The sequence below is a fragment of the Papio anubis genome, chromosome 7, assembly GCF_008728515.1.
Source record: "Papio anubis isolate 15944 chromosome 7, Panubis1.0, whole genome shotgun sequence".
Classification (NCBI taxonomy): Eukaryota; Metazoa; Chordata; class Mammalia; order Primates; family Cercopithecidae; genus Papio; species Papio anubis.
In genome coordinates, this window is record NC_044982.1 from 101,593,466 (window position 1) to 101,607,776 (window position 14,311).

The 14,311-nt window shown below is 34.2% G+C and overlaps 1 pseudogene; it reads left to right on the forward strand.

The window, feature by feature from the left end:
* The first annotated feature begins 9,186 nt into the window (after positions 1-9,186).
* Positions 9,187-9,286, forward strand: LOC116275995 (annotated as a pseudogene).
* The last annotated feature ends 5,025 nt before the right edge of the window (positions 9,287-14,311 follow it).

Here is a 14,311-nt window from a genome sequence, read left to right on the forward strand (position 1 = left end):
TGCCTGTTTGCTTAAAGCGCAATATTGGGGTGGGAGTTACCCGATTTTCCAGGTGTTGTGTGTCTCCGTTCCCCTGGCTAGGAAAAGGGATTCCCTTCCCCCTTGCGCTTCCCAGGTGAGGCGATGCCTCGCCCTGCTTCAGCTCTCGCTGGTCGGGCTGCAGCAGCTGACCAGCACCGATCGTCCGGCACTCCCCAGTGAGATGAACCCAGTACCTCAGTTGAAAATGCAGAAATCACTGGTCTTCTGTGTCGCTGGCGCTGGGAGTTGGAGACTGGAGCTGTTCCTATTCGGCCATCTTGCTCCGCCCCCAATTACAGCTTTGTCTTCGCCACCTGACATGAGACTTCAGATTCTGGCTCTGTATACTGAGCATGAGCATGTCACTGGATTATTTGAGGGTTAAATGAGATAACATCTGTAAATTGTAAGACATTGTGCCAGACACACTGTCAACATGAAAATAACACTACTGAGGACTTGTTATGTGCTAGACATTGTTTTAAGTGCTTCACATGATCAACAAATTCAGCACACAAAAACAGAAGAATTAGGTTAATATCATTCCCTTTTCACAATGGAGGAAACAGACATATAAAGAAGTTGGGTAAGTTCAGAGCATCACACAGTATAGGAGTGCTGGAACCAAGATTTGATCCCAGGCAGTCCGACTCCAGATCCCTGGGGTTTTCTATAAATTTTATTTTTTACTGAGACATAACTGACATTCAATAAACTGACTTTTAAAAGTGTACAGTTTGATGAATTTTCTGTTTTTTAAAAATTTTTAATTTTTGTGGGTACATCATAGGTGTATATATTTCTGGGGTACATGAGCTGTTTTGATACAGGCATGCAATGTGAAATAACCATGTCTTCCAGAATGAGTTATACATCACCTCAAGCATTTATCCTTTGTGTTACGATCCAATTTTAGTTATTTTTAAATGTACAATTAAATTACTATGGACTATAGTCACTTTACTGTGTTATCAAATAGGTCTTATTCATTCTGTTTTTTTGTACCCATTAACCATCCCTGCCCCCACCATCCCAGCCCCTCACTACCCTTCCCAGGCTCTGGTAATCATCCTTCTACTCTCTGTGTCCACAAGTACAAGTGTTTTGATTGTTAGATCCCACAAATAAGTGAGAACATGTTATGTTTGTGTTTCTATGCCTGGCTTATTTCACTTAATGACCTCCAGTTCCATCCATGTTGTTGTAGATGATAGGATATCATTTTTTTTTATGGCTGAATAGTACTTCATTTTATATATGTACCACATTTTCTTTATCCATTCATTTGACATACATACGTACTTGTGAGACCATCACTACAAATGAGATGATGAATGCAAACCAACAACCCCCATGCTCCTTTGTCATCTCTTCTTTGCCTATCCCAGGAAACCACTATTCTACTTTCTGACTCTATAGATTCATTGACATTTTCTAGAATTTTGTATAAATGGAATCATACAGTATGTAGCTTTTTATCTGATTTCTTTAGCATAATTACTTTAGGGTACATTCGCAATGTATCTGTAGTATATTCTTTTTTATTGTTTAGTAGTATTTTATCATATAGATACAACCACAATTGGTTTATCTGTTCACCTGTTGATGGGCACATGGATGTTTCCAGCTTTTGGCTATTCTAATTAAAGCTGCTGTAAACACGAATATACACATATTTATACAGACCTTTGTTTTCCATGCTTTTAATCACAAAACTATGGAATGCCTGTCTCTGCTTGACGTGGGTTCCATAAACCTTAGGATAAGTAAAAAATGATGGCCTGGCATGACATTCTTTTCTTCAAATCGTACATTGTTTAAGAGAGAACCCTGTAGGTACATGGTCTTGTTTCTTCCTTGCAGTAATGGTAGAAGAGAAAGAACCTCTTGCATACCCCATGCTCACATGTGGAAACCTTTCTGGTAGAGGGGGAGAGAGTAAAAGGACAAAGGGGCTGGGTTACTGGAATTTGATTTGCTGGAAAGCAGAGCCCAATCTACCTGTCACAGTTTTTAACCTGATGTGTTTTCAGAGCAGTTATTGGTGATGAATGACTGGTCCCAACCACGTTACCTGCCAAAAGTTAACGTGAAAGCTCCAATGACTTAGGCAGGAAATGAGATCCCTGGATGTTCCCAGAGTCATGAGACAATTAATCTGATTTACATCCATTGCATTTCGGAGAACTAAAATTTCGTCTGCTGCTTCTAAGGATTCATTTGGGGTGAACCCACATTACTCTAAGTGAAACCCCTCAGTCAAGCTGTTTATAAACTACACAGTGGCTAACAGGGATGGAAAACCAATACAATAGAAGAGCTAAAAAATCACAGATAATGCCAAGATGGGAGAATGCATTAGACAGGACTGCACATGTGTGGAATAAAGAAATAGATCACTCGGGTTAAAACTCTGCCCAGCAGAGAACACAGGGACTTGATAAGTTTCCAAGACTGAAGTGATAAACTAAAAAGTCCAGATAGCAGGAAGAGACATGAGGTTGCTTCCCAAAGCAGGAAATGAAATATTCTTGGAGATTAAAAGAAAAAAAAAGTAGGGATTTTATGGCAGTTTGTTTTATATATATATATATTTTTTTAAGTTGTCCCCTCCTGTAGGATTCACAGGCACTAATATGACACAGATAAGATGGAAGTGATGTCTAGAGGGCAGAACAGAACATTAACTGTGGCTACGAAAACCATGTCTCGTAGAAGGAATAAGAGAGAACAGCCTGCAGAGAACTTGTCTGTGAGGAGCCTGCTGAGTTGATTCTAGGATTGTTCTATGTTAGCAATTCTCATTGCTTAGGGGGCCAGCGATTCCAGGGAATCTTGAGACACTATTTCCACTCTTCCTGGCTTAGAAACTTTTCAATTTAAATAGGCAATTATTTCTTATTTTAGACTTCTCTTGCAGTCTGCTTCCTAAGACACCACTAACCATTGTCTACGGTGGTAACCACAGATGTCAAGTCAATTTGAAGAAGAAAATTTGAATAGTTCTCAACAGTGATGAAACATTCTGACTGTGTTTGATTTTTCTTAAAATCAATGATTTTAAATGATCAGTGACATTCAAAGATGAAAAAGACCAAGATATTAGTACTTACCTACAGATATGATTAGCAAATGGGAGTTATGGCCACGCCAAATTATATCCGTGTTCTAGCTGACCTCTGGCTGACCTCCTTTTAGATAACCCTAAGTCACTCTAACTACAAAATATTTTATTTTAAGAAACTTTCACGGAGAACCAACTATGTGTAGGCAATACAGAGATGGAAGGCACTGATGCATGAATGGGGTCCAGGAATAGGTTCAATGTGAATAACAGCCTCAGTAGGAAGCAGAATTTGGTTCAGCTGAAAGATTTCAATGAAGGGATCACATGCAGAGGAACTTGCAGGGTAAGAGCAAATACAGACGGGGTGGCATCTAAAAACAGCATAGAAGGCGGCCTGACAAAAGCTGTGGTCATGGAAGGACATGGCATCTGCCACAGATGCTCAGCTACAGAAGGAGCAGGGCAGGGATAGCCCAAGCACTTTCCCCTCTACTTTTTTCTTCTTTCACCCTTCAGTCTCTTGCTGATGCATCCCATTGCCAAACCCAACTTGAAACCATCAGCAAGGTGTATGCAGGAGTCGGCTTCCTTGGCTCCAGAGTGGGTCAGAGAAAGAAGAGACCTGGGATGTGAGAGGTGGAATAAGTATAGGAGAACATCTTTTGTCTCCCTGTTTTGCCATTCAACATCTTTTCTTGATTTTTATTAGGTAAAGAAATAGTTGCCCCCAAAACAGAGGAGAGAAAAAGTCTCACCAGCTACCATATTTTCATAGGATGATGTCAATTCATTCACATATATCCCTGAAATTTAATGGACACTTCTGGAATTTTTTATTTAAGGTAGGAAGAACAGGTGGGAAAAATCAAGTAACATGAAATGTGCATGGTTTCTATAGTTACCACTTCTATGGCTAGTCCCAAGACCTATGCTAATTATTGTAGCTTTCCTCTGATACCAGCCATTATTTACCTTCACCCTCTGCCATCAGCTCAAGATTATTTGCTTGGGAGAATGATGGAAGGATCTAAGTTCTCAGTTGTTCAGGATTTATTAGGTTGCTGTAGTTTACTATTATTAAACTTTGAAGTACCAGCAGAGAGCCCAGTGAATCTCCTGGGTTCCAGACCTCATCCTCTTTGCTCCTATGAAATAATTATGTAGCTCTGATTGGGTTTCTTTTATTGGTTTTATACGCCTGGAAGCCACCTGAAAGCAAGCTTAAGAGATACAGTCTGCAAGTGTTAGCCTCTTGGATCACAGAACAGAGAACAGGAGGCAGGAAAATGCAGAATATCCAGAACAAATGACCTTAGTGCTGGGATAAGATTGGCCTGGGTCATGATTATACAAAGAAGGAGCCTGAGCTTAGAACTGGTTAGAAAGTCAAAGTTTCTATCTGAAGCAGAATCGAGTGCCAATCTAGGCAAGGACACAAGGGTTCAATGACTTTCGATCTATTGTGCCCAAGCTGCTGACCCCCGACCATCAGACCCTTATATCAAGTTACCATTGTCTCACAATAAACTCCTCATCATAAAAATAGCTTCATCTATTACACGTATTACACGCCACCTATAATGCTACATCCTTTAATAAACTGTAATGGACATATATTAAGTGTTCACACTTTGCAAAAGGCTGTCACATACCTTCCTATAAGTTAAAGTTTCAAATAAATCTGTCTGTGATTGTTTGATGAGCTTTTTTAGATAAGGAACTGAGACTTAGGGAAATTAAGTAACTTTCCCTAAAAGAGAAAGTGAGTAAAAGGCAAAGAGAAGATTCAAATCCAATCTGATGTAAACATCTATGCTTTTATCGCCTACTTTATGCTGCCTTCTGTAACTTCACTGCAATCCTGCAGGCGGATTATTATTTGCATTTTATGGGCAGGGAAACAGATGGAGAGAGGTCCAATCACTTTCCTAAGTCACATAGCTAATTAGGAGAAGAGGCTGGGGACCCACCCTACTCCAAAATCCATGTTCTTTGCATTCTATATAATTTTAGTTTACACTGAAGAGCAAGTTAATAGAGGTGGGAAGAGAAGTGAGTGAAGAAGCATTTGGCAGGGGCCAGTGGCACAGTAATGACTACATGGCAATAGCTTCATGGAAAGGAATAGTACACCCAGTAAGGTAGGGTGGAGCCAGTAACAGATCCGGAAGAAGGAGCAGATGAGCTTGGGATAAGGAAGAGAGGTGTGAGGTTTTGCACCTAGCTGAAGGTCACATTTCATTTGCCATAAACATAGCCTTTCTCGTATTCTAAATTCAGTGGCATTTTTTTTTTTTCAAAACAAGATTAAAAAGAAAGAAACATACATAAAACAAATCTCTTTTTAATCTACGCCTTTGCCTCCACTCTCTCCACACATACAAAAAGAGAAATAGAGCAGTGCAGTTCCTGTTGGTGAGTTACCATGGAGACAGCTTCTACATGATCTCCAGCCATGACTCACCACTGCAGGAGTCTCCAAACTTAATTATTTATTAATAGGCTTTTACCAGGGCAGCCTCCAGAGGTGGAACATCTTGTTTCCAAGGCTGGGACAGCGGTGAGAAATAGAGGCAGAAAACACTATGCAATTACAAAGAATTAATTAGAGCCTTTGTAAATGCACTGACAAACATGCCTTAGGAGAAACTGTGGAGGGATTTGAGGGTAATCAGGTGTCTGGGGGAGAAAAAGCGAAAATGAGCAGTGGGTCTCCAACAATTCTTTCTTCTGTGACACTGAAAGAGTCCCTTGTACTGTTCCTTCCATGAACTAGTTATTCAAGTTGGATTAGTACAAATTCCAGGAAAAAATAATTTACACTAAAAAACAGAAATACATGTGCATTTATAAATATACATATATAAGTGTGTGTGTGTGTGTGTATATATATATATATCTTCAGTCTTTGTATACCTCTTCAAGATAACATAATCAAAGTGACATAGGTAAACTAATTAATAAATGAGGTGCTTAGAAATGACATCAGTTATATTAGAGCAAGATCTTTCTGGGAAACATAAGTGATTCCTGAGATAACTATTTACATGATTGCACATGAATTTTTTCCTTTACACTTAAACTGAGTGAATGCAAATGGAATGGAAAAAGCAGGAAGGTGGTTAATTAATCAATTAGTTAATTTATTGGTTCTTTCTTTCATCCATTCAACTACAGAGCTATTTATTCATTCTTCTGTACTTATCGGGAATCAAATGCTGATTTGAATATTACATGGTGCTTGACCCGTGGATGGCTCAGTCTAGTAAGAGACATGAGACGTGTACACAGGTCACTAAATTCATGGTAAATGATTATTAATTATCTTAAGAGATGGATAGGTGGAAGGGATTAACAAATGAAAAGATAGACTTGTCACAATAAAGTCACAGAATGAATAATGACGCTTTGTGTCTGAGATGAAATTCGTCACCCACAGAAGTTCCTTCCAGCTCCTAAGATCTCTCTGAGTCTATGTCATGTAGTCAACTCATTTTGATGTTGGGTTATGTGAATAGCACACAAAATCTTATCTCAGTTCCATTGTTGAGTTTTCTTATATTTATTGCTGTGTGGCCCATCTGTGTGCCATAATGAAACTATCAAGGATCTGACTGGGATAACTTAGTCTGTCCTTTACTGAGGTTTAAACTTCCGCTCCAAGTTAGGGCATAATTATTTGGCAATTAGTTTTCTTACATATTGGAGTATGAAAAGAGACGTTCAGAGCACTCCATAGCATTTTAGAGCTAGAATAACATTAAGGTTATAAAATGAATAAAAGCTACTGTCTCTTGGTTATTATATACCAGGTGCTTTTCTTATATTAGCTTTAATCCCTAAAACACTGAAGGGTAAGCATGATCGGTCAAAATTTTTCATCAATGAGGAATTTAGGCTTGGAAATATTAACTAACAGGTCCAATATTCCAGAGTTAGTTAGGAAAGCTGGTTTGTGTCGAACGCTAAAGCCAGCATTTGTTTGACTGAACACTGATCCAATCTAGTTTCAATTCCCTAGTTTCATAGGGAAATTAAGACTCAGAAATTTGAGACACCTTCATAGTCATTCCTGATTACAAGGTTTTAATTAACGAGAAACAATTTGCTAAATTGTTATTTTTGCTAAAATTAATAACCAACATCAAAATTAACAGTAAGACTTTAATTTTCATTGAAGTCAGGAATGTTACAAGGATTCATGCAATCACAACTATTATTTAACATTGATCCAAAACTTTAGTAATGGAAATAAGAGATGGGAAAATTAGGTAGAGTTACAAGAAATAGAGAGGAGGGAAAGTTCATAATTAATTCTTTGATGAAATCAAATGGAACAATTAAAAATTCTAATAAAGCAAATATTAGAATTTAAAACACTGGATGGTTTCAAATTATATATTCAAAAGCAATAGCTATGAAAATACAAAGGACCCGGAATAGCCAAAAAAATTTTGAAAATGAAGAACAAAGTTAGAGAAGTCAAACTTCCTGACTTAAAAATTTACACAGTATTAGTAAATGTGTACAGTATAGTAATAGTCACGCAGATCAAAATAATAAAATGAAGAGTTTAGAAGTAAACTCATATTTAGACTTAACTGTTGTCAAGGATGCTAGGACTATTCAGTGGGGGAAATAATAGTATTTCCAACTAAAGATACTAGGATATTAAATGCAAAAGAATGAAGTTGGACTACTGCCTTACAACATAGACAATAATTAATTCAAAAATAGAACTGAACGATATATTAAAAAGAGAAGACTCCATCAATAATATAAAAAAGTTTAAAATAAGAAAAATTATAAAACACTCCTGAAGCAGAGTTGGACAAATAGAAAGACATATCATATTCCTGGAATGAATATTCAACATCATTAAAATATATTATTTATAAGTTAATATATAAATATCATAGGACCAAATTAAAAGGAAAAATTTTTATATGTTTTTTTTTTCTAGAGCCAGACAAGTTAATTATAAAGTATGTTTGCAAGAACAAAAAGCAAAAATAGCTAAAATCTCTCTGATTAAAACATTGTGAACAGAACCAATAATAGACTTACTTACATACAAAAATTGAATTTATAATACCATAACATTTCATACTAGTGGGAGAAAGATGAACTTCTTGATGAATGGTAATGGAATATATCAATAACAAAATAAAAAATGAAAATTGGTCTATTCCTCATCCCATATACCAAAAAAGAATCCAAAATGAATCAAAGATTTAAATATTAAAAATAACAACTAACATATAATGGAGTATGGAGTAATAAAGTATGAAGTAATTATTTTATGATCTAAAAATGGGAATAATTAATAATGACTTTAAAATCCACATTCAATAGGAGAAAGCTTGAGATATATGAATATATGAATGTATATAATTATACATGATATAATCTATATAATACATATATATCATATATTTATAATATGATATAAATATAATATAAATTTTATAAATATAATTTTTAATGTATAATTTTGTGTATTTTATATGTATAATTTATAATTTTTGCAAGTACCAAAATAGTTTATAACTTACTTTCAAAACACACCAGAAGAGTCAGTAATCTTAACATAAAAATAACTTCTAAAAACATAAGAAACAACAAGACAAATGCATGAGATATATAAAGACACTGATTTGCAGAAAGTAAAAAACAAATGGTCCTTAACTGATGAAAATATGTTCAACCTCACTTATAGTAAGAAAAATGAAATTTAAAAACAACACTGAAATGTCATTACTTTCCTCCCAGATTGCCAAAATCCAAAAGGTTGACAAGCACACTATTTGTGAAACTTCAAACATATACACACTCTTGTAGATTAGCAATAGATATATTAAATTACACAAGCAATATGGTAACATCTAGCAAAATTATATATCCATATAAGGTATGCATATATATTGACCTATTGACCCAGCAATCTTGCTACTAATAATTTGTCACAATGACACATTCCAAAAGTACAAAAAGACATATTCCCAAAAATGTTCGTTACAGCACTGTTTGTCATAGTAAAAGACTATGTCCCTAAGCGTCCGTCTATAGAGGACTAGTTAAATAAGCTATGAGTTTCAATTCTGTAGCATATACACTAAAACTGGAACAATACAGAGAAGATCAGCATGGCTCCTGCACTAGGATGGCACTCAAATTCGTGAAGCATTCCATGCTTTTTAAAGAAATATAAAACACTAAGCAAAGCCAGCATGCTTATGGCAACCTGTTTAGGGTTCAGTTTTGTTTTGGCACTAGCTGAACACAAAGGTTCTTGTTTAATTCTTAGCCTAAGTATACAGGATCATAGGGGAGAGGGAGTCTGTGTTCTCTGCCTCCTGAATACTTAACATAATTTAAATATAAAAAAAAGAAAGGTAAACCTGCGCTACAATTCCCAGATGGTTAAGTGTAACCCTCAGAGCTCAACCCAAGGCAGAATCTAAATCCCACCATTTCAAGATTGTGTTTATGTATATATGCACATGTATATATATATATGAAATAATGGTGTGTGGCCAATTATGATTATAATTTTTTCAAATACTGTGTCTCACAAAGTTGTCTATATTAGTTTAAGGAGACCAGGGAATTTTTAAATTTTTTATTTTATTTTTATTGATTTAGGGATACAAGTCCTGTTTTGCCACATGGATATATTGCATAGTGGTGAAGTCTGGACTTCCAGTGTAGCCATCACCCAAATAGTGTTCATTGTGCCCATTATGTAATTTCTCATCCCTAGCACCCCCGACCCTCCCACCTTTCCTAGTCTTCAAGGTCTATTCCAAACTCTATGTCCACATGTACACATTATTTAGTTCCCGCTTATAAGTGAGAGCATGCATTTAAGACACTAAATCATTGATTTCTTTAATATACTTGAAGTCACTTTGTGATTTGTTGTTACTTTTTAACCTTCTGTGTCTACTCTGGGAAGAGTGGGTTCTAGGTCCACCTTTTTGCTTTGTGAGGCCAAGCACAGGTGTCTGTTCACCCTGCATGACTGACCAGAGAAGTTGTTGCAACAGGTTCTGCCTTTTTCAGAAACCTTGCAGGATGAACAGGCCAGCAGGGATGCCCTCCTATATGTTCTGATGTTCTGTTTTTGTAAGAAGAAGAAAAGAAAGAGAACATAAAACTGTACTGATAGGTTGTGAGTGGGAGGAGGGATAGCATTAGGAGATATACCTAATGTAAATGACGAGTTAATGGGTGCAGCATACCAACATGGCACATGTATACATATGTAACAAACCTGCATGTTGTGTACACGTACCCTAGAACTTAAAGTATAATTTAAAAAATAAATAATATAAAAAAGGGTCTTGATAGCCAGGAGCAGTGGCTCACACATGTAATTCCAGCACCTTGGGAGACCAAGACAGGAGGTTAACTAGAGGCGAGAGGTTTGAGACCTGCCTGGGTAACATAGCGAGACCCTGTTTCTACAAAAAGTTAAAAAAAAAAAAAAAATTAGCTGGGAGTGGCAACATGTGAGATCAGGGTGTGGTGGTGGGTCGGTGTAGCCCCAGCTACTCTAAGCTTAGTCAAGAGTATCTTGAGCCCAGGAGTTCAAGTCCAGCCTGGGCAACATAGTGACCACCAATCTCTACAACAAATAAATAAATAAAATAAAAAAGGATCTTGAGAAACTGACTGGTCAAATTGGATTTACAGTAACATTTTTCATTGCTGGAGTGAGGTAGCAGCTCTCCTCTGTAGCTGAAAATTGTTTCAGTTGGGGGTGGAGGAAAAAGAATACCTCTAAGTTTGCTCTTAAAAATAATCACATAGAAGCATGAGCTATATATTGGAAGTGCCCTGGTTTCAATCCACGTGCTTAATAGTGGTACATAATACTAAAGGGGTTTAAATGTACATAAAAATATAGTTTGAAATTATTTGCTTTACTGTTCACATTGTAGATCACTATAATTTCAAGAAGTGGCATTATAAATAAAATGAGGCACTTTAGGATGCTGTCTATTTTTAAATGTGAACTTGAATTCACATGATCAAAAATTGCGTTTTCTTTTTTTGAAAGAAACACAGGTCTAGTCTGTCCTTTTAAACTAATTGTTCTCTTAAGCTATGTTATAAATCAAGTCATTACCAGTTAACTTTCAAAGCACATCTATTTAACAGTATTGTTTTGAAAAACTATGCTACAGGTTAAAAAAACGCTACATAAAAATGAGAAGCTGCTAATGTTTTGAAATCTGTTGTTTTGTAAAAGGTAAATTAGCTAAAAGATTTATTTAGCTAATAAATCATACAAACAATTTTGTATGATTCAATAAAGAAAACACCAAGGTATAATAAAAATAAAAACAAAACAAAACTAACTAAATAAACTATGAATACGCAATGAAGTATTATACTAGTGTGTAATTAAACATATATGTGTATGCTGCTGCTTTTATATGATCTTTGGGATGTATTAAATAAAAAACAATAAAACTATTGAAAATATTTTTGTATAATATGGCACAACATTTAATTGAGAAAGAAGGGACTAATATATATTTTATATCTACATATATCCATATATTCATATGTATATTTACATGTACACATAAATATATATTAAAGGATATATATACATAAATCCTTTATTTTAAAGTGGATAGATATGGAATATAAAAGGACATATATACATATAAATCCTTTACTTAAAAATGGAAGAAAAAACATATTTTATGATTTTTTTTAGCAGAGAATAGCAGAGACAAGATTGATTGCAGTTAGACTTTTCTAATACATTTTGTTTTGTAGGTTTGACTTTAATACCACGTAAATGCATATACTTTTGAAACAAAATTACATAAGACTTAAAAAAGGAATTGCTAGTAATTAAAAAAAAAAACAACCTTTGAATTGAGTTGTCGGAAAAATGATGCAGAGAGAAACTGTTTCAAATAACTTTAAAATGCAGTAATTGTATTGCATGCCTTTAACGGATTAAATTCAGAAGATAACAATAATTAAACAAAACATAAACACACCCAAGCTTATTGTTAGTCAGTTGTGTGTATGTGTACAGAAAATAGTTATGTGAATAAACAAAGATTTTCAATGTTAAAGAAGAGATCATATTTAAAATTAAATAAGATATGCCAAGAAGTATAATCCCACATTTCAGTGAAAATACCAGTATGAACTCATGTTGTATTTTCTTCGGCAGGAAAAAAAAAATACTTGAAATCATGACTGAAGCAATAGCAATGAGCACCCCTAATGCTCAGATCATGAACTTAATCACAACATTAATCAGGGATCCTTGAAAATATGACCAATTCCTGATTTGAGGTAGAAAATGAGTCTAGATCATTGAAAATATGAAAGTTACAAAAGACAGTTGGAGTTTGATTCAAAATGATTCAGATAAAATTTTAAAAGGCTTCCACTGTCCAAAAATGGAAAATTTGAGTGTTAAGGATATTAAAATACAGCAATATTTTAAAATTCATCAGTTTATAATATCAAAAAGCAAAACACAAAAATATCCTTATTGCTTACCTATGGAGAAGTAGAAAATCAACTCATTATTTGAAAACTGAGAAGCAAGAAAAAGTTTATATGGCAAAACATATGATCATTAATAGTAAAAAAATTTTGAAAAAAATTATGATAAAGTATTTGTACTCTCCAATAATAAAATATTATAGAATATTTAAACCATGTGACTTTACTACAATAATAATAGAGCAGTAAAATAAAATATACATCCAAGTATATCTATTATTCATATGATACATTTAGCATTCAAATTATTGACAAAGTGCTAGATTGTTTAATAAGTAGTTCAGACATAATTGGTTAACTATTTGAAGAACTAACTTTCATTCTTAACCTGTACCATAACAACATCAATTCCAGATATAATGAAGAGAATGTAGAAGTTGGGGAAGGAGAAAAGGAAAGGAAAGAGGATGAAGAAGAAAAAGCAAAGGAAAAAAATGAAAGTGAAGAGTTGGATAAAGAGAGGAGTGTAAGAAAAAAAAAAAAATTCCAGTATTAGAGTGGGTCAAGACTTTCTAGGCAAATGCCTCAAGAAAAAAAGAAGAAAATATTCAATAAAATGAACTCTAGAATCAGATTCTCTAATTTTAAATACCAAGCTCTAACACATAATAATTGGTATGCAACTTGGGAAAGACACTGAACTGCTCTATGCCTCAGTTTCCCCACTGAAATAAGGATAATTATTGTATGCATTTTAAAGGTGGTTTAAAGATTAAATAAAATTGCATGTATTAAAAATTTAGTACAATCTGAAATCTATAGAAAAACTACATAAATGTGGGCTATTACTGAACACAATTTGAAATTTTGCATATTAAAAACTTTATAACAATAAATACAAATGACAAACTGAGAAAATACAACATGTAAATGTAATAAAGACTAATAAAATTATAACTATATAAAATAAATATACAAAGGAGAAATAACAAAAAGATCAGTAATTTAAGAAATATCAATGACAAGACTTGAAAAAATATTCCACTAATTAAAATCAAAGCAAAGGAAATTAAAATTGGGTACTCATTGTCTCTGAAAAAAAACTGAAGACAAAATTCAGTATTGGTGAAATTATACTAAAACTCCCAATCTCTTAACACTGCTGGGACAAATACATCATTAACACTCTGCAGGGTAATTTAGAGGGGTGGGTCAAGTCTAAATTTATGCTAAGAAAATGCTTAGGAAATTAGTATACAAAAATATTCTTTATACTATTATTTGTAATAGTAAAAACCTAGCATCAACCAATGTATCCAGTGTATCCAAAGATATGTGATTGGTCAAATGCATTTTGATATTTAGAAGAATTGTTAATGACATGTGTATGATATATTATAAAGTTTTTAAAAACAGGTCACAATGCTTTCACCATGATACTGATTTTGAATGAATACATAGTGGTATTTTTTTCTTTTTACATGTACATTTTAAAAATTTTCTTCTGTGAAAACACATTTATTTTGTAATTTGTAAAATTTTTAAAAAGCTTCTCAAAGTTTGAAAAATAAGTTATTATAATTATACTAGCTTACCATGAGTTGATAGTAATGTTTTTCTTACAAGTAAAATAAATAAAGAATAAATAGTGCTCATAGCTATGATTCCTGGCATCTCTCAAGGGCTATAATGAGGAAAAAGTCCAACCTGGCTGGCAGATTCTTATGAGTTTTATAG